Raw genomic sequence first — 21,425 nt, 5'->3', positions numbered from 1 at the left:
CTCAAGGTGAGGCTGAACATCAAGGCAGAAGAATGTGGCAGAGAGAAGCAGCTCTCATGATGATCAGAAAGCAGAGACTCCACTCACCAGATAGGAATATATACCCAAAACCACACCCACAGTGCCTACCCGCTCCAGCCACATCCTGCCAGCCTTCAGTTTCCACTCAGTTAATCCCTATCAGGGGATTAATTCACTGATTGGGTTAAGACTCACACAACCCAATTATCTCTTCTCTGAACCTTGCATTGTCTCACAGGTGAGCTGTTGGGGGACACCTCACATCCAAACCATAGCACAGAAATTTGAAATTCCTAGAATTTCAAATCTATGGCTAGGGTGCAGCCCTGACCATTTTTGAATAGTTTCATCTCTCGAATTGACCTCTGCATTTTCCAGCCCAAGTGGTCATCATATCTTAGGGCAGCTCCGGATTCTACAGTAGAATTCTTCCCTGTTTCTCATCTAGATTTCTACTTCAGGGAACCCTCTAGCATAGTGTGTTTTGACACAAAGTAATACATTTAGCTAGGTACTTGGAAATCGTAAAGACTTCCTAAGATAGGGATATTGAAATGATTTTTATAAAATGAAGATTTGCTGATACTTTCTGATACAATTTGGCCTTAGCTCTTTTTGAGATTTTGGCTGAAATGTGAACAGAGGTAACATTTATGAAAATGATGTAACATTACTTTTAACAACCCCGTCCTTCAAGCTCAGGACCACCTAGTGAACCTGCTTTCTTGGCATTGTTAACAGGTGATCCAGAGCTTCTCATGCAGGAATCTGGAAGACTGTCTAACCTATATCCTAATCTTGGCACCCTTCTGAAGCTGGGACAGAAATTAATGATTTTTTTTTTTTTTTTTTTCCTTCTGAAGAAAAGGAAGGCAGCCCATCTGGTCCTTGGAGAGGGCCAGTCTGTTTGCTAAGAGTGTAGTCTAGTCTTGCCCTGGGGCTGGCTAGACATGTCTCCCCGCTCAGGTTAAAATGATGGGGTTCGGTGTGGTAAGATGAGGGCAACAGCCAGAGCAGCCTCAACTGCTCCTGGAGATTTATCTTTAAAATTTTTTCCTTTTTTTTTTTTTTTTTTTTTTTTTTTTGGTACTGGAGATTGAAAAAAAATCTCTACCACTCTAGGGGTGCTCTACCACTGAGCTACATCCCAGCCTTTTTTTATTTTTTATTCTGAGACAGGGTTTCTTTAAGTTTTCCAAGCTGGTCTCAAATTTATAATTCTCCTGTCTCCGCCTTGAGAGTCTCTGGGCTTACAGGCATGTGTCACCCTGCTGGCTAAAGATTTATATATCAGACAAGTTGGTATCCCAGGAAACTGTGAACGGGTTTTTCTGAAAGAATCCTTCTACTCCAGAAAATGAGGTCCTTCTATTGTCTACTACTAATTTGAATACCAAAAAGCATAGCATCCTTGGTTATAATACATTAAAGTACAAAAAGGTTTAACGTGATCTATTTTCAATCTTCCAGATTTTATTTATTTATTTTTGGTGGTGCTGGGGAATTGAACCCAGGGTCTCCTGCATGTGAGGCAGGCACTCTGCCAACTGAGCTATATCCCCAGTCCAGCTACCAGATTCTTTGCCCCAAATTTGCAAATTATTTCTCATCTTGGACCATGACCCTTTTGTTAAAACACATTTCCCAGTGTTGCATGGCAATGGCAGAGGTTATTTGTGTTCTAGACTGAGAAGCCTGAAGCCTCCCTGTGCCCTACAGCTCTGCCAAGAATACTTTTTTGTTTGTCAGAATGTGAACTTGTTAGAACAAATCCTTGGTGGGCTGCAGTTGGTAGCTGAAAGAGATCAAGTTCAACATGCTCCCCTCCCTGCTTCCGACTGTATAGTTGTGGTTCTTTATTCTACTAACCCTTTTCTGTTTGTGATGAAATGAAATGGAGAAAACAGACTCAATAGAAGATTATCATCCCCAATGTCATTTTAATTCACTTTTATGTTTCAATAAGTGACATGAGTCTTCAAAGTTCAGCTTCCCTCTCACCTGGAAAGGCTTCTACATCTTTTTCTCAGAAACATACCAACATCAGTTCAACATGGCAAATCCTGGTCATATTTCCTGTTTTTGTCTTTTTAACAATTGGGTGTTGCAAGTTTTGGGCTCATTTATATAATATCCCTTTTGTTGTATTAAATTGTGCCTCCCTCACAGCAGATCTGGCTATGGCAGATGCTGTGTCCTGATCCAGGTCCAGCAGCTTACTGGGAGAGGAATTCAAACCACTGATCTCAAAGGCAATATGGAACATCTGAAATACAAGAATGCTTTAGTCATTCAGTCTCCCTTTAATGACCAAATTATTGGAAAAAATTGAAGGCTGAATTAGTGAAGTTTTATTTATTGAAGGGTGCTATCGTTTGAATGTGTCTCCCTAAAAGTTCTTGTGTTGGAAAGAGTCTCTGAATTCTTCTGTTGATGATATTTTGTAGGTAATTAGGATTCGATGAGGTCATGAGGCTGAGACCCCACAATGGTATTAGTGACTTTATTATTAATAGCACAAAAGCCATACCCCTGCATATCAACTCCAACATCATGAATTTGTGGCCACTGCCATGTCCCTTCTCTTTCCCCCTTACCCCGCTGAACTATCTTGAAATATGTGGCAAACATCAGAGGTTGGATTTTGGGAAAGGGAAATAAATAGTCCTCTATCAGTCAAACTGAAAGTTATCAGTAATCTGTTCTGAACTTTGTCCTATGTGGTACTCTAGAGAGACCAAATGGCAGCCATGGTAAAGCAGTCCAATTCGAGTTTTGACTTGAATATAGACTGTATTATCTCTGGTTGCTATCTAAAGGCCTGGGAGTTTGCTGTGTGTGACTGCTGCAGGACAGTGCAGGTACCTCTGATATTAAACATAAGTATTTTAAGATGATACTGTTGCTGAGACTCTTGAACATATAATTTTGAAAAAAAATTTAGAGCATTAAAAATGAGTATATTTATTAATGTCTGTAAATCCGGCTGGTCATGATGGGGTAAATGAGGTACAGAGTGGAAGAAGGTAAAGAAGAGCCCTGTGTTACTGGTTTTGAACTGCAGGTATTTGTGATCATGCATATGTACATGTGTACATGTAGATTTTCCTCTTTCTTTACCCTAGCCCTTCCCATTGACTCTGGCTCTGTCCTCTGAAAAGGCCTGAAAACCACAACCCACTAACAACCAGCACACCTAATTCCCTTGATCTTGGCTCCTAAATATTCCTCAGAAGGAGGAATGTTAGGAAAAATGACTTCAGGTTGGGCAGATAAAGCTGTAGGTGAACTTGGAATATCTTGAAGAGTCAGAAAAGAAACGCCCAAGGTTTGATGGGAGACAGAAGTTGATTTGAAGGATCAAATTTGGTTCAGTATGAGATTTTTTTAAAAAAAAGGGAATGAAATATCCTATAATATCATAGATTTAAAAAATAATCTTGAAGCGGGAGGGAGCAAAAAGAAAAACATCTTTACAAAAGAATGTCAACTTCCAGTATAATAACTGATTCAAACAAAGATCACCAATGGATACTAAAACCATCAGGCTATCTTAGAGATGTAATCATTCATATCGTCTCAACTCATAATAATAATATTAATTTCAAAGGATAAAAAGCATTTCACAATGGAGAGCTCAGACACCACTACAACCAAGTTATTAATCTTAGTGTGGCTGAGTCAAATGAATATTAAGTGACTTTGCATGCCGCTGTCTATAAATCAGTGGGAAATGGGTATCACCCATGGAGTCTTTGCCAAAACTTTTAAACTGAATCTAATAATGAAAAAGCAGCAAGGCCAAATTTATAATATAGGATGTTCCAAAAAACAACTGGCTGCCACTTTTTAAAATATATCAAGGCCAAGAAATAAACACTAAAACATGAGGGAACAGTTCCAGATCAAATGACTCTAAAAAGATAGGACAACAAAAATGTGTAAAGCTTAATTGAATCTTTGAATTTTAAAAAAAGTTACAAAGGACATTTTTTTGGCATTTGGAGAAATTTGAATTTTTTGGCATTTGGATATGACCTGTATATTGGGTAATAATAAATATTACAATTTTGGGGTAAAGGAATGAATTTGTTCTTAGGAGATGCCCTCTGATGAATTTAAGGGTAAGGTTTCCTGTGTCTGAAAGTCCCTTGTGAATGGCTCAGCCAACACAACACTCCATGTTTAAAAAAACTCAAGTCTAGGTTATGTTGTCAAGAAACAATTTGTTACACTCGTTTTCCTTTTGTTATCTTTTGAGAGGACAGCTCCACATTAGACCAGCAGTCAACTGGGGTGATATGACAAATCAGAAACAAGACTACAGGCGCCTACACCTTGTAGCTGAACAAATAGTGGTGGAATCTCTCACAAGATGCAAACCTTCCATTTTATCCTCCTTAATACCTTTGAGTGGCGTCCCTTCTTGGAGCAATCATTCGGCTCCTAAAATTAATTATTGAGCCTGATTCTTTGATTTTAGTTCCCTGCAGCAGCTTTCTCCCAAATGTCCATAGTGTCATAGTCCAGCTCAGTGTCAGAGTCCAACTTTAATCCATGTGACTCCAAAGCAATCACGGTTTTTACTGCTCCTATACCCTTCTTCTGAGATTGCTTAGGGTCAATGGCCTGAAATGAATGGTCCACTTACATTGTTGCCCACAATGTAAGTGATTTGGATTCTGTTGACATTTGAGATGTGCCTTTTGTGTTGCAGCTAAGTCTTTTCTTATTTTTTTTAAAAACAAGGTTCCTTCTGCACACAGTGGCACATGCCTGCACTCCCAGATACTCAGGAGGCTGAGTCCAGGAGTTCAAGACCAGCCTGGGCAATATAACAAGACCCCATCTCAAGAAACAAACAAAACAACTAAAGTTCTTGGAAAATATCTTATTTTCATGAAGGAAACTCTGCTTTCTCAAGGCAGATTTGCTGCTTGACCGACACATTTAATTCTCTGTACACCCAAGTTTAAAAAAAGAAAATAAACCTCCACATAGCCCAGGAGGTGATGTAGTGTATTTCCAAAGAGCCAGTGACTAGTTTCTAGTCTTAAGAAAGCAGAAGTAATCCTGATAGCAACAGCAGCAACTACTGGCCAAGATGTTAGAGGGTCGTATTTTCACAATGATGCCACTCAACTAAAGGAGTTATTTTGCTACAGAATTTACTCAAAAATGTCCCATGAATTCATTCTAACTACACGGCTATTGAAAAGGGAGCATCTGCCTGACCATACTGCCTGGCATTGTCCACTTGAGAGGAAACTTCATTTCATGTCATATTGACCTAAGTGGGCAGTCAAAGCTGGAGTTTGCATCTGTCAAATCAATGACAAAATCTACCCTTTTAATGAAAAGACTCTTGGAATTAGTTGAACTTGAACCTTGGCACACGTAACCTCTGGACCAAAGAGGGTAAAGGCCAGCACATAACTCTGTCCCCAAGATTGAGGCCATTGGATCCATCCTGACACAGGTTTTACAGAACACTCATTAGAGTTCTGCAGTCAGCCTCTAGCCATAGGTCGACTGTTCAGTATTTTTGTATTTCTGAAGCACCCCCGGATCCTGAATTAAATTGTAGGGAATGTTTGCAGCTGAAATTCTAGGTACTTTTCCAGGGATCTTGCTATTTTCTAATCTTTATATTTTTAAAATCTTATTTCTGCACCCAGACACTGGGGGTCAGTATTTATTCATAAATGCCTCTAGAGTTGTCTATTTACCTAACTCTGGCTATTTACTACAAGAGGCCATGCCTGGAGAGGCTTGGAATTCCTCCCCTGGGGGGTATTGCTTTCTCTGATTACGTAACAACAGAGCTCAACCAATGTAACCATAAGTGTAAATATAGATATGGGGCCCCCATGGGATTTCAGCCTGGCAAAGACGCAATTGGTTTTCTTTGCAGTATTAGGAATGGAACCCGGAGATTCTCTACCACTGAGCTATATCCCAAGCCCTTTCTAAAATTTCTTACTTTTTAAATTTGAGACAGTATCTCATTAAGTTTACCCAGACTGACCTCAAATTTGTGATCCTCCTGCGTCAGACTTCTGAGTGGCCGGGATTATAGTCATGTACCTGAGCTCAGGTAGTTAATTTTCAGCCTAAAATGTAAACCAACAACAAGCCCCTGTGGGTTTCTGGAGACTTGCCTGGCAACATTGGTCTCACAGGTGCACCCAGATGCTCAGCCAACACCCTGGCGATTGCCCTTGACTTTCCTCCTCTTTTTTTTTTTTTATTTTTTTTTTATTTTTTTCTGGTTGTCAGTGAACCTTTATTTAATTAATTTATTTATACACGGTGCTGACGATCAAACCCAGTGCCTCACACATGCTAGGCAACTTCTCTACCACTAGCAACAACCCCAATCCAACTTTCCTTCTTCTGATTCTGTTTCCTCTTATCTTTCAGATTCCTCTCATCTTCTCACTTGAGTCAAACCCTCATTTGTCTCTCATGAAACACTCTGGCAGCCTCTGGCTGATGCCCCTGCCTCCGCTTTTATCTTCTCTGTTCCCTCTAGACAGGGTGATATCTCCAAAGGCTGCACCTCAGAGCCTTGTGCATACTGTCTGGGGCACTGTGCCCTTTCAGGCTCTGCCTTCACCCCTGTAGCCTCCTTGGCCTGACCGCCCCTCTTCACTAGCTCCACCTTGCCCTCCTTTCACTGCCTGCCTAATCTCTGCTCATCCTTCAGGGCGCCATGCCTGTGGAGCCCTGTGACTTTCCCTCACTGGATCTCACTGTTCACTTGTCTTCCCTGGCAGGAGACCCGAATGAATTCATCTCTGGGTACTAGAAAGGATCATGCAAACTTAGTCTCCAGAATTCCTCAGATTTATTACTAACTGCCCATGGTATAAATTTGTTCTCAAAGACATTTTTTTGTAGCCAGCAGGTGATCTTAACCTGCCTGGACTCTGTTTCCCCCTCTGGTGATCCATGGAGACAGAGGTTGATACCATGATGCTGGGGACAGGAAGACAAGCAAAACCTAGTATTCTGTCAGCTCATAACTCTTCTCCTATAATGGCACAGAAGATGGCTAAGTTTTAAAATATAAGAATAGGTGTTTAAATTTCTCAGGAATAATGTAAGCATATATTGCAATGGTTACTTTTACCCTTTTCTATGCCGAATTATGACACACTTTCCTTTACTAAAATATTGCATTTTGAATCCATACCTACTAATCATAGCACAGAATCCTCTTTATATTGTATTGGATTCCAGTTGAATATAGTACATTAAGGGATCAACAGTTTACTTAAGGACTCATGCCTTGTTTTCATTCAAATTATGGAGCTAAATGTAACAGTATAAATATTTTGAAAATAAGTGGAAAAGATCCTATTTTGTTTCTTTCTATATGCGTGTTTCACATAGATGTATTTTTTAATAATTTGTTGTAGGTGGACACAATATTTTATTTTTATGTGGTGCTGAGGATCACACCCAGAGCTCATGCATGCCACGTGAGCACTCTACCACTGAGCCTCAACTCCCAGTCCCACATAGATGTAGTCTTAATTCATGTTCCATATTGCATTCTTTTATTTAAAATATGCACAGGTGCTGTGACGCATACCTACAAACCTAGCGACTCAGGAGGCTGAGGCAGGAGGAACATAAGTTTAAGACCAGCCTCAGCAATTTAGCAAAACCCTGTCTCAAAATAAAAAATGAAAGGGCTAAGGGTGTAGCTGAGCAGTAGAGCGCATCTATGTTTGCACACATTTCTATCATTTGAATATAACTTAAGTGTCCCAAAGAGGAAAAAAATTAAGTTGCTCTCAATTTTTTTTCTATAGTAATTGTTTAAGTTATAGTATCTTGAAAAATATACCTTCAAAACAAAAATAATTTAAAATGTTTAAAGTCATTTTATACAACCGAAAACCACCAAACATGATCAAGGGCAGTCGTCTTCTCTGAAAAGCATTCATGTGCATTAAACCTTGAATGATACAGTGTGTGCCTATGTGTGTGTGAGAGAATTGAAAATCCTATCATATTTAAAAAGGCACTGAGAGTCTGAGACTTACAAATGCATCAGTTCTCAAAATTATATCATGACTAGCATCACAATAAGAGGAAATGACAACTATTTTTATGACTGTTGAAGTCACATGAAATAACCATATTCAAAATGTTGACAAATTTCATCATTCAGGCATAATGAATTAACTTCCATGGGTCATTTTCAAATAATAAATTAAGCCAGGTCTCAGATCTTGTTTAGTCTTCACAGTAATATTATGAGTTGGACGCTCTTATTATCCTCATCTTCCAGAAGACACACAGAAAAGCTGAGTGACAGGCCCAAAGTCACAAAGCTAGAATATAGCTATAGCAGGACTCAAATTCAGTTCTATCTAAATCCAAAGTTTATGCTCTTAGCCACTATTCCTTAGCACTTTTTAATTATTTTATATTGAGATCTACATCCAAAATTAATCAAAGAATATGGCTATCCAATGAAACTATGGTGAGCACGTTTCATTTTCATTCTTTTAAATTAATGGTGTGTCACAGGACACAGTGAGGTGCTAGAGAGCTGAGATTTTTTACATGAAATTTAAGTGCTCACTTTTCTAAATGGGAGAGATGGGAGTTTGCTTTCCTTTCTCTCTCAAGTCATTTGTTTTGACATTTGAGGAGCCCAGAGCTTGTGCATTAAAACATGACTGGATTATATAAATACCTGCATAAGAGATGGCAATAAAACATTGGATTTGCAGAAAATATTACAACACAAAAAAAGTTGTCATTTCTTCAATGTGGAGTCTTTAAAGCCACAGAGCTCCAGCCTCTGGAAGTTGTCGATATTAGGGATGTTAAAAATAGTAGAAACCGGGTCTGGGGCTGGGGTTCAGTGGTACAGTGCTTACCTGGCATGTGTGAGGCACTGGGTTCGAGCCTCAGCACCACGTATGAATAAATGAATAAAATGAAGGTTCATCAAAAAGGAAAAAAATTAAAAAATAGTAGAAACCACCCTAGCTGGTCTAAACAGAAAAGGAATTTGTTTAAGGATATTAGGTGGCTCACAGACTCTTTGCGAAGGCTGGAGAGTTAGTTATGATTGGAAGGCCACTCAGAGACAAGACTCAGGTCACCAGTGGAATTGCTCCAGCAGGGACTCAGTGCCCCAACTGCTGAGCACAGATGCCGCCCTCCTGCTAACCATATTGGGCACTGGGGCCTAGAACTTCTGCTGCTGCTGCTATTCCACTTGGTGATGGTCTGGTGGATTGCAAAAATGACCACATATTTTTCTACTCGCTGTATCCATCTGTGCTGTCATACCATGGAACTTTGTCCTCCCAGCAATTCTGGTCTCTGCAATGGGCCACCTTCTTTCTCTTTTCTTGCATGTTAATTCAAGTGTGATCCATTATCTCATGACTTGTGTTGACATCAATACCCAGGCTTCCCTCAGTGGGATACACCCACTGCTCCCTATCACCAGGTCCTTAACAGCTGCTGTTGCTGCTGCATACACAGGTCCTTTGTGCAGTCTCTCAAGCCTCCAGTTGCAAGTCACTTTTTACCAACCATTCCTGTCTAGAGAGTTAAAAGATAAATTCCACTGCAAGAGACTCTGGGTACACAGGCTGCTGAGAGAGCTTGGTTTCAAATTGAGATGAAGAGACTCATGGGTGATATTAGACCATGTAGGCATTGCCATGGTGCCAAAGAATGCTGGTTGTGACCACTTCCTCCTCTTTATTCTGCATCAGAGTTAAATGCTGGCCTTGCCTGGGGATCATGCTGAGACCTGGACCTCAGTAACTCCAAAACACACACCCTTTGCAGAAATTTGTAATTTCATCATTTCTTGACCAAATGACTCCAACCGCAGAAAGGCACAAATTTTCCATTGGGATTTATTTTGCCGCTCCCTTTTGGTGGGTATACTTTTTCCCTTTTTCTTGCTTTTGAAAGCCCATTCATTATATGAAGTATAGGTTTTTCAAAACTGATTTTAAAGTAAACTTATTATTAAATATACACCATCTTGCCTTTCTAACTCCAATTTATAGAATTGAGATACAGAACAGTTTATGGCTCAGAAAAGCAAAATTCAATTTTTATTTGGCCCGTGGACCCTATCTGGGCTTTGAAGTCTTAAGATCTGGGTTTACCCGCCATCTCCCCCACCCTCACAACAGCAGACCCTGGTGCATAAAACCAGGAAACTCATTTCCCAAGCACAGGCAATCAGAGGCTCCCAGCTTCTGGCTGCAATTGAAGGCTAGTACTGTTTCTGGTACAGGCAAATAATTTGTAATAATTAAGAAGTATGAAGTTACTGAAACAAACTTTGCTACAAATTTTATTTCCCAACTGAACACATACAAGTGTGAATCTTGGTTTCAGATAAAGAAGAGAATGTGAAGCTATTATTAAATACTAAGTAAATCAACCTGAAAAATGCCAAAAGATAGAAGAAATGCAAGGAGAAGCTCAGGGGCGAGGGGAGGGAAGAGCTAAAAGAAGGTGGGGATGTGTGGAGAGGGCAAGGGGAAGAGGAGGGGTACAGTTCTGGGGAGCTGTGCCAAGTTGAGCAGGCTCCAGGCTAGCGCTGGGCAATGCTGAGGGAAAGGGATAGAGCCATCTGCCCACTAGGAGTTCTGACCTTGGACCTCTATAGGTTTTAGTTGAGCCCCTCAGTATCCCTCCACCACCACCACCGGGAGGAGTCACGTGGTGTTCCCTTTATGAAGCAAGAAATGAAGAATTACTCCTCACTTCCTGGAACACTCCAGACCACAGGAGGGTTGGCAGAGGCTGGGAAAGTTAAGATTTTTTTTGGTGAATGGGAAAAGGGCAGAGAGGAGGACGCCACCCTAGTAGGTCTCTGTACTAGGCAGAATTCTGGCAAAATGCAAGAAGGGGCTATGGAGGCGGGCTGTAGTTAAAAAATCAATTGAGGTCACTTCACATGCTACTTGTAAGTGCATATTACAAGAGAGGGGATTTCTATCTCTAAAAAATACAGCACTTTTAGGATTTGCTCTTAAACCGCCTTAAGGGTACCATGAATTCACACCAAATATGATCACAAGATCTTCCCCAACCATTAAGAAAAAACATCTTTCCCTATTTCCATCATAGATGCCTGAAATTCCTTTAATTAGAGTCAAAAATTTTGATGAAATCATTGGAGATAAAAATTTAACAGCAAATACCCCTAAAGGAACAGTACAATCTGAGGACACTTGTTGACGAAAAAAGGGTGATCGTCTGAGCCACAGGGAGAATTATTGGTGGCAGATTCCTCCCTGCTTTGCTGCAAAGGGAGACCAAAGACAAGGGAGCATCATTGAAAAAATACCTGGAAAATGAAGCCACGACTAGCAGGTTCTACCCAGCGTTGGCCTTATCATCTCTGGTTGGGGTGGAGGAGGGAGAATAGTATGCTTTCAGATGGGGTGTCAAGATACCTTTGTCTCACTGGGCTGTTAACCCTAGATAATCTTGAGTGTGCTTTTGTGTACATTTTGGTGGTTTCTTTTTCAGTGCTTTTAAAAAAACATTACTGAGTATCCTATAGCATTATTATTATTATTTATTTTATTGTTATTTTTGGGCACTGAAGATTGATCCCCAGAGGTATTTTACCACTGAGCTACACCCCAGTCATTTTTATTGTTTTATTTTAAGACAGGGTCTCACTATATTGTTGAGGTTGACCTCGAACTTGTGATCCTCCTGCCCCAACCTCTTGAGTTGATGGGATATAGGTGTGCACCACCACACCTGGTCTGCATCATTGTTTGAGAGATGTATGTACACAGGACAGTTGTTGTCACAGTAGATGAGATGCAAGGGGACAGACAGGGTATGAGGAGCCCAAGATATGGGTTCTGCCGCAGGCTCTGCCACCAGGCAGCTCAACGACCTGCAGCCAGTTGCTTAATATCTGGGGCTTCATGCCTAAAAGCTGTGACTCTCAATCAGGCTTTTCTTCTTTCCAACTGGGACATTTTGGATGTGGAGGAGGGGCCCAGAACACTGCTCACTCAGTTCCCCAACCTTCCATGCCTGTGTGGTGCATCATGGAACCCTGGGACAATTGGAACTGCACCAACTCGGGTGATGGCAAACATTGCCTTCAGTTCTTCCAGCAGGAGCTTTGGTGAGAGGCCATTGCTGACAGACTTTGGGGATCTGGCACCCAGATCCCATGCATAGGTGCCAGGGGCGGATGCTAGGGGGCCTTGGGGTCCCAAAGGTGGATAATTTCTTTCTGAGCTTCATCAGTTTCCAGAATATACAGATGCTTTGGGAATCTTTATTAAGAATTCTTCTATGAGGAAGAGGTTTTATTTATTTATAATTTCCTGACTTCTGGTCCAGCCCCTCCTTGCTAGCCTAGGCAGCCTCTGGTCCTACTCTGCCATCCCATGGGTGTCAGACAATTAGCATTGCCTCTGGTGTTCCTACTGTGCACAGCTGACTTACAGGGTCAGAATAAACATGCCTCCTGCATCATCTGGGTGCAGGTATAGCAGAGAAGTCCAGAAGACCCTTACACTTTGGAGTTGAGTGAGAGAAGACTGTTTTGGAGCAAAATGATTCCTGCAAAGAGATGTAAAGGAAATCAGAACAAGGGGCTGGGGAGATAGCTCAGCTGGTAGAGTGCTTGCCTTGCAAGCACAAGGCCCTGAGTTCCATCCCAAGTACTGCAAAAAAAAAAAAAAAAAAAAAAAAAAAGAAATCAGAACAAGGAAAACTCAAAATAAGACCAACTACCTGAGTGTCACCTCATCCAGACACTTGGCATGATGAGGAGCTGGATCAGGTGTAGCACCTGTCCCCAAGGACAGGCAGAACCAGCCGATGGGAAGGACTAGGGACTGAGTCCCAGGGGCCAGCACCACTTCTGCCCTCAACTTGTCAACCCTGGGCTCAGCCCTGGGTGGAGCCTCATGCCTAGGCGCCCCCTGTTCCTTACTATCCATGATTCTCTCCGTCAATCTTTCTCAGAAGATAAATGGCCCCAGAAGTGTTATAAAGCCAGTAGGCCTGTTTTTCTTTATCCCCTGTGTGCATTTTAACTTATCCCTAGATCCTTCTGGAATCTTCCATGTCAATGGTTGAAAGTCATCAGAGCAGCACCCAATGCTATGAAAGTGTAATAGTAACTAGCACTTGTGTGGACCTTATTAGATATGAGCCCTGCTTAAGTGCTTTGTGTGTGTGTGTGTGTGTGTGTGTGTGTGTGAAGTAAGTACTATTATCATTCCCATTTTTAAAAACAAGGAAGTTGAGGCACAGAACAGTTAATTAAGTTACTTAAGGTCACATAATTACAAGTTGTTGAACTCAACTTCAAACTAGAGAGTGCATCTCTGGATCCTATGAGTTAAGCCACCACATGTCACTAGCTCTCTGTTATAAACAATAATAATGGCAGTATCTCACCGATATAGATGTGGGAATTTCTTGGACATTCTGAACAAGAAGAGTTTGGAGCCCTTAGGAAAGAGACAATTCAGCAAGAATGTGCGTAGCGTGGTGTCAGGGTATCTTAGAGTGCACCAAGAGGCCTTGGGAGAATGTCACAGCTACTATACGCATGCATCTGCCACTGTGTCTATTTCTTACTAAAAATTAACAGCTAAAAAACTATGATCATTTGCAACCTAAAAAAAAAAAAAAGAAAGGAAGAAAGAAAAGAAAAGAAAGAAAGAAAGAAAGAAAGAAAGAAAGAAAGAAAGAAAGAAAGAAAGAAAGAAAGGAGCCAGAAGCTATAGGAATCTGGAAATAATATCCCCTAACTCAAGGGACTAATGCATTGGTTTAAAAGGGGTTGACTTTAAAGCTGGTATGTGAGTTTACTGGGGCCATTGGCAGGGATGCTAACAATTTATGGAATGCATTTTTTGGAAAGGATTAGGGGAAAAAACATGTTGTGTCTTACAACCCGGAGTTAAGAGTAGAGCTCTGCGGGGCGAGCATTAAATACCACACGTTCAGTGCACACAGTTCTTAAGGGAATCGGTTTGCCTTCTCCTTTTCCTTTTCAGATCTTACTCTAAGGATCAGATTCAGGCAGTACCGGAAGTACCCAAATCACTTCCATCTGCCGCCCTGGACGACCCAAGAGGCCTGGCCTTGAGAAGCAGCTCCCAGTGAGAGCTGTTTAAAGGACCAAGCTGGAGCCACGTCACTTGTTTCTGTTCAACCTGATCCCAGGTCCCCTTAGCAAGATTTCACTGGTTCTCCTCTGTCAACTCTTTTAGAAATGAGCCTCTTCGCATTGTAGCCATGGATTAAAATAAGGAAAAAGCAGTCTTCTCTCCTATTCTATTTCCCTATCCTCTCCTTCCTAGTGTATAAATAATGTAGAAACGTATGACTGGTGGGTAAACCGAGGCACAGGAGTTGACTGATGCGTCTTGGCTCTGCTAATTTGCTGTGTGACAAGATGAGGGGCATGGATCTCTCTGACTAGAATGAAAGCTCAGGGAGCTAATGGGAGGTTAAACCCAAGAACCCCAGGCTTTGTATTATTGTTTTAAAAATTCCTTTATGACTACTTCTGGGAAAGCTGCTTGGAGCCCTCCTGCCAGATTCTCACTGCTCCCCAAGACACAGGGAGCGGTTTGGTTCTGTACTCCCTCACCTCCACATGGGTCAGACATGATCAGACAGAACACACCTGGCAGGAAGGATCCCCGGCTGCTCCTGAAAGCAGCACACAATGTTTCCAGGTGGAAGCTGGGTATACACACCAGGCTGGGCCCTCATCCATGGGTTCCGTTCCTGCAGATTCAATCAGGTCAAAAAGAGTTTAGAAAACAAAATCGAGTTTGTACTGAAGGTGTTGAATTTTGTCTCGACATTTCCTAAACAATACAACATAGCACCAATTTCTATAATATTTACTTTGAATTAGGCATCATAAGAAATCTAGAGATGATTTAAAGTACATGGGAGGATGTTTGTAGGTTTTATGCAAATACTACTTTATTTTATGTAGGGGATTTGAGCATCCATGGGTTTTGGTATCCACAGGGGCCCCAGGAACCCACCCCTCTGAGGATACATTCATTTACCAGGACCTAAGTGTCTAAACTGAAAAGATGCGTGGAGGTGGGACTGACAGACCAAGGCAGTGAGCACAGCTGGCCTGGAGAGCGCCCTGGCCCCGGCTGGGTGGCATCTATGGGAGTTGCTTGTCCTGCCACAGTGGTCCTGCCCCAGGATCTCTGCAACTAACCCACTAGGATTTTTTTTTAAATATACAATTTTAATATATGAAAGATGTTATTTTAAAGAATAAAATGTTTCCATCAACTCAAATTCTTTGTTTTGCTCCTTAAAATCAAAAGATCACCCCAAGACCTCAGTTTTCATGTCACATAAAACAATCCACTCAGTGCTGGTCACACTTCAGTGTCTAAAATATCAAATAAATCAGAGCAAGAAGCATTTATTGAGCACCACTAATGTGCCTGACACCAAGAAAGCTGCCAAGTGGCATATCTCTCCAGTGGTCTTTCAATTTTCTACTTTGAAAGAATTCTAGAAGTTAAGAAGCAGTTGCAAAATTCACACAGAGGGTTTCTGTATACCCTTCACTCTGCTTACCTCAACGAGGACCTTACACAGAACCATGGCATATTCTTGAAAGTGAGAAAAATCCCCTAGTTTTACAGATGAGAAAACAGAAGCTCAGGACTTGCCCACAGACACACAGTGAGTGAGATCATTTGGCATCCGCTCGGCAGGCACCTCACTGGCCCCGCTGAGGCAGGCAAGAGGTTCTGGTAACATCAAGTCTTTGTTCAAATCCAGCTCTGATAAACTGGGTGACACAGGACAAGTTTCTTAAACTCTCTGAGCCTCAGTTTTCCCCTCTGAAAAATTGAATTAATACTATGACCTACCTCAAGGGATTGTTGTGGGGCCAGAAGAAGGTGTGCGTCTGCAGGGCTCAATGCCTGGCAGGTATCACGAACCCACTTCTGGTGCTGCCAACGTTCTAGGTACTTTAAATGTTAAATTATTTGAGTCTTACAACAACCCTAGAACAACCATTACCAGTTATTTAACCAATGAGGAAACCGAGGCACAGAGATATCAGAAGCCAAGCGAGGGATGGAACTGGGACTTCAAGTCAGGCAGGCTGGGATGGGGTTGGGGACTCCTCTCCCCCAAGGAAAAGTGTAACAAGAAACACTGCTGCAGTTGCCACCTCTCTCAAGTGACTTGTCACCTGGGCGCTCTGGCTTGCTGAGGTGGCTTCTCTGAACTTCTCCCTAGTAGAATCCACGAGGAACCTGGAGTCCAGGTCTAGAAGCAGTCCTGGGGCATTATCATTGGCCACCATAAGATTTTCAGCTAATCAGATGCTGTGCTGACCTCAGGGTGTGCTGGGCTTACTCACTGGGGTGTAGCCACCATCCAGCGTGAGGATCCCCACTTTTCCGTTGCCCCTTGCCTTACCTCGCCCCTTTTCACCACCTCTTGGACCCCTTTGCTCCAAAGGATTTTCCTAACAACCTATATTTGCTAATTACTTGATCTGAATTTCCATATCTAAAAATGTGTTCAAAGATATATACCATGGCGGATCAGAGAGACTGCCAGGGAAAACCAACACCACCACACAGGCCGCAGAGAATTCTAGCCCAAAGCAGACAAAACTGGACATTTCAAGGAGCCCAGGCAGACTCAGCAGACAGGGCCAGGGCTTCAATGTGACTTTTAAAAATACTGAAAATAGTTTGAGGACTCCTAAAGGTTTAGGAATCCTAGAGACTTAATCCAGTCCCCCAGATTCCAGAAAAATTCCCCATAAAATATAAATGCCCTTTATTAGAGATGCTTTATGTTGCCCTAAATCCCCTTTTCGATATCTTAATCTTGTTCTACCTGAAAGTCTGATATTTACATGGGAATCTCTAAAATTTAAGGAAATCCAATTCCATTAAAACATTTCCATGCACATATGGCACCCAGGTGCATAATAAACATAGATGTCGTTATTTCTCAAATAGTGGCGCTCGTTTCTTTCCCAGTTATTCATATCTCTGTCTACCTGCCCTCATGGTTTCAACCATTTCTCCTGTCAGTCCCTCTCGCTGGCTGTCTTTCCTTACTGTTAGGTCTGTAGTTCAATAAGTGCTTAGTAAACACACACTGCATTGATCCAGGTTCTTTAGAGAAAAGAATCAATAGGATAGAATAAGTATGTATGAGAGAGAGAGAAAGAGAGAGAGAGAGGGAGAGAGAGAGAGAGGGAGAGGGAGAGAGAGAGAGAGGGGTTTTATTTTAAGGAATGGTACAGTTGATTGTGGGGCTGGTAAATCTAAAATTTGTAGGGCAGGGCAGACTGAAAGGATGAAAGTTCCATTAAGAGTTGATGTTGCAGCACGGGGAGAGAAGGATAGGATACCATAAACATATAGGGAAGATCAGTGGAGGAGAAGGAGATCGAGAGGGAGGGAGGAGGGACAGGAAAGGGAGGAAATGCAGAATCAATTGAACAAAATTACATTACATGCATATATAATATAGCACAGGGAACTTTGCCTCTATGTGTTTGTGGAAGCACCAATCAGAAATAAATAGTAAATGAGCGAAAGTAAGAGCAGTAGAGTAGGGGGAGAGAGAATGAGAGGGAACGAAGGGGGCCTAAAAAGGGGTAAACCAAATTCCATGCATGTATGATTTGTTCAAAATGAACTCAACTTCTATGTATAACCATAATGCACTACTTAAAAATACAAGAGTTGATGTTGCAGAACATGACTCTGAGAGAAACCTGGGGCAGAAATTCCTTCCACTTTCCGTGGAAGGTCTTCAACGTCGACTGATTGGACAAGGCCCACCCCCATTCTGGAAGGCAATCTACTACTTTTCTCAAAGTTTACCCCTATAAATATTTATCACATGTAGAAAATACCTTCACAGCTACATCTAGATCAATGTGTGACCAAACAACTGGACACAATGGCTTAACCAAGTTGATACAAAATTAACCATCACATGGCAAGTAATGTATCAAGCACCGGGGCATGATCTGAGCGTTCCCCTGACCTTGAGTTGATGATCAAGAGGAGAAGTGAAGGTAGGAAGAAATGATTGGGGTGAACTTTATTTGGAAGGGACTGCAAAGCCCAGGGGCAGTCTGAGTTGGATCTTGCAGGCTGAGAAGAGGCTCCCTCAGAGGAAAGGCATCCTGGTGGCGGAGGGGGAAGGGCGTGCAGAGTGGACAACCAGGAGACTTGATGGGCCCAGGGTGGGGTGGGTGTGAGGGTGGAGCAGTTGGAGGAGCGCAGAAGGAGGGGGGGCTCAGACGGAGAAACTGAGGCTCCTTCTGTCAGGGACTCGGGTCTAGGCCGGCACAGAGCAGGCAGTGGAGACAGCAGGGAACCCTATCAGGAAAGAGGCTCAGGGTGACCCACCAGGGTGACGTCCCCCCGTCATTCCTTGGGTGAGACCAGTGGAGAGCGCACTGGAGAGGTGCGCGCCTGAAGACAGCCAGGTGGCACATAAGGGAGAATGAAATGATGGCATTTGCCAGTAAACGGATGGAACTGGAGGCTACCTGGTGAATGAAATGAGCCAATCCCAGAAAGCCAAAGGCCGTGTGTGCTCTCTGGCATGCGGGTACTGACTCACAGTAAGGGGGTTGGGAGTCCAAGGGGGTCGGGAGTCGAAGCTCATTGGATTAGACAAAGGGGAAAGACAGGAAGGTGGGGATGGGAACAGGAAAGACCGTGGAATGAATCGGACAGAGCTTTCCTATGTCCACATCTGAACACACGACCAGCGTGACTCCACCTCATGTACAGTCACGGGAATGAGGAGTTACTCTCCATGTCAAATACACTCGACTGTCAGGAGAGTTCAAAAGAACAAATAAAAATAAAAAAATATCAGGTGGCACTTTAACAAGGACTACTTATTATTTGGCTGATAAGCCGAGTCCTTTGGCCAGGGCCTGCTGGACAGCAGGCCTTAGAGAGGACCTTCCATGTATGATGGAACTCACTGGCCAACTCAGTGTTGGAAGAGGGGAGGGGAGGAGAGGGGCCCCTCCCCTCTGCCTGTCCTGCATTCCTGGAAAAAAACTCAAATAATAGGAAGTCAAACACAAACTCTTCTTCCCTATGTTCTTCTTCCTGAGTTTGAGAGACAGTTGCTCCTTCATCGCGAGCTAAAGTTGTTTCCTCTGTGTTATGGTCAGATGGGAAAAAATGAGATCCAAAGGAATGGTGGACTATAAAAGTGAAAGTTTTTCAGTCCAAGATGAAGTAAAAGTAATGATTATGGGGAAATGCAAAGTTAAATGTTTTTCAAAAATAGTTTTCACTCTCTTAAAACATTGGAAAAATCAGAATAGTAAAGATGTCCTAGCCAAGGAAGTAGACTTTATAAATAAACAATGAAAGAAAGGGGACAGGATCAGGGAGGTTGGAGGATCTGAGAGATCATCGAGCACACAGATGAACAGCTCAACTCAGAGAGGCTGTGTGTTTTCTTGAGGTCACACAGCTTAGTTAAGAGAAGCAAAGTTAAGAGAAGATTTAAACAGGTTAAATCAAGAGAAAAACTAATTTTTTTGACTCATAGTATAGTGCTTGTTCCTTTACACAATGTTGCTGTCTTCGGGGGCATTGCTCATTCATTTTGAAAACCCAATTAGTAACATAATGGAATTTTCTGGACTTCATATAGCAAAGAAACGAGCCAACTTTATTCTATTTCTTGTTGGCTTGTTTGGGTGGAATGTATAAACAATTTACCACCAGCCACCATTTCACGGTCTGAAAAAAGTAGGGAATTAAAGAGATTTTGTTCCATCTCTCAGTGAGCTAAGGGCCATTACATTAATGGGCAAGGGTGTAGTTGAGCCAGTCAGATTTGGGATATGTAGGTGGGATTGAGGGCATGAAAAGAGACAAGGGAGGAATTAAAAGGAAAGGCTGCTTTCTGGAACTCAGGAAAGCCTGAGGTCAGACAAACTACTGTCCATTGGACCCCGATCTGCTGCCCTTCTCTCAGGACAAATACTACCATGCACTGCTCGTGTGAGGAGTCTCTGCTCCGAAAGAGCAGCATGATTAGCTTGTGGAACAAAAGGATCCTTTGTGAAGAGGCATCGTGGTAAGAACAGCCGGGTGCTGTGGGAAACCTGCAGGCTTACAGCAGCGCCACTGGAGGGGGATTTCACCTGGAGAAGAGCATCGCAGAAACAGAGGCAGGCACTGCGGCTTGGGCGCCGATCTCCTGGCTCTTCCCTCAAGCGTGCCCTGCAGACTCATTGTCAGCATTTCCCGTGGCTTTGAGAGGGTACCACGGCTTGAGAGGAGTTGAGACACATCCTCTCTTTCTAGGTTTCCTTTTGAATGATTACACTCAAGTCCACCCAGTTCGAGTTGTGGGTAGGACTCGGGTCACTGAACTAAGCCAAGCTCTTGGCCTTCACAGGAATCAAAGCATTTTCCCCAGTTTCTAATCACTGAATTAAACATCAGAAGTCTGAAGTTTTGCCCTGGTTTAGAACAATCCTGTCCCGAGGAGCACAACCTCCAGAACATTCCTGGAGGAGGGATGTGACTTTCATGAGCCTGACATTATGCCATTCACCCAGGAGGATGAAACATTTGACCGGAAGTCTCTCCTGTGTGGCAGCGCGTGCTATGTTGTCATCACGGGTCCTCGTTCTGGAGTCTGTTCTACACCTTTAAAACACCAGGATTGAACCTTTCTCCCACCCAGAGTATGGGAACGTGGATATGGTAGAAGAGATGGCACCGAATACCAGCTGTTGTTGTCGAGGTGGCTTTCCTGGCTGAGTGACATAATCTCACAACTCCTCCAGGAGTGCTCTGGAGGCTGTGCCACCCAGGACAGAGCCCAAGACTGACACTTCTTCTTTTATCAAGAAAACCCTGAGGGACCCCAGGCACCCCAAGCAAAATGACCGATAGCTTATCTGTAAAGGCCAACAGGAGCAGATGTCCAAGGGCAGGGAGATAGGCTGTGCTCTCATCTAGTCACCATGAGATGACAGGGTCACAGGGTCACTCGGCTCTGTTGAATTCTGCAGGTCTTAAACCCAGCATGGCTTACTTGGATGGAAGGCCAGGAGAAGGGCATCTATGGAAGGGGTATCTTATCAAGACTCTGGGGGACTTCCAGGTGGCTCTGGCCCCACACCCAGCTAGTTGGCAATATCTACTAAATACATAGCCTGGGCAGAATACTGCTCTGGATGCTGAGGGGAGTGACAAGGGTTTGTAAAGATTCTCTCTGTCCCTGGGGGTGGAGAAATGCATGAAAATATAAGAGACGGAGACATTCATCATCACCCTCAGCTGCACAGAGACTGACACAGCACCCCAGCCATGCACAGCAATTAG

Source organism: Sciurus vulgaris (assembly GCF_902686455.1).
Source record: "Sciurus vulgaris genome assembly, chromosome: 8".
Lineage (NCBI taxonomy): Eukaryota > Metazoa > Chordata > Mammalia > Rodentia > Sciuridae > Sciurus > Sciurus vulgaris.
This window is presented reverse-complemented; position numbering follows the sequence as displayed.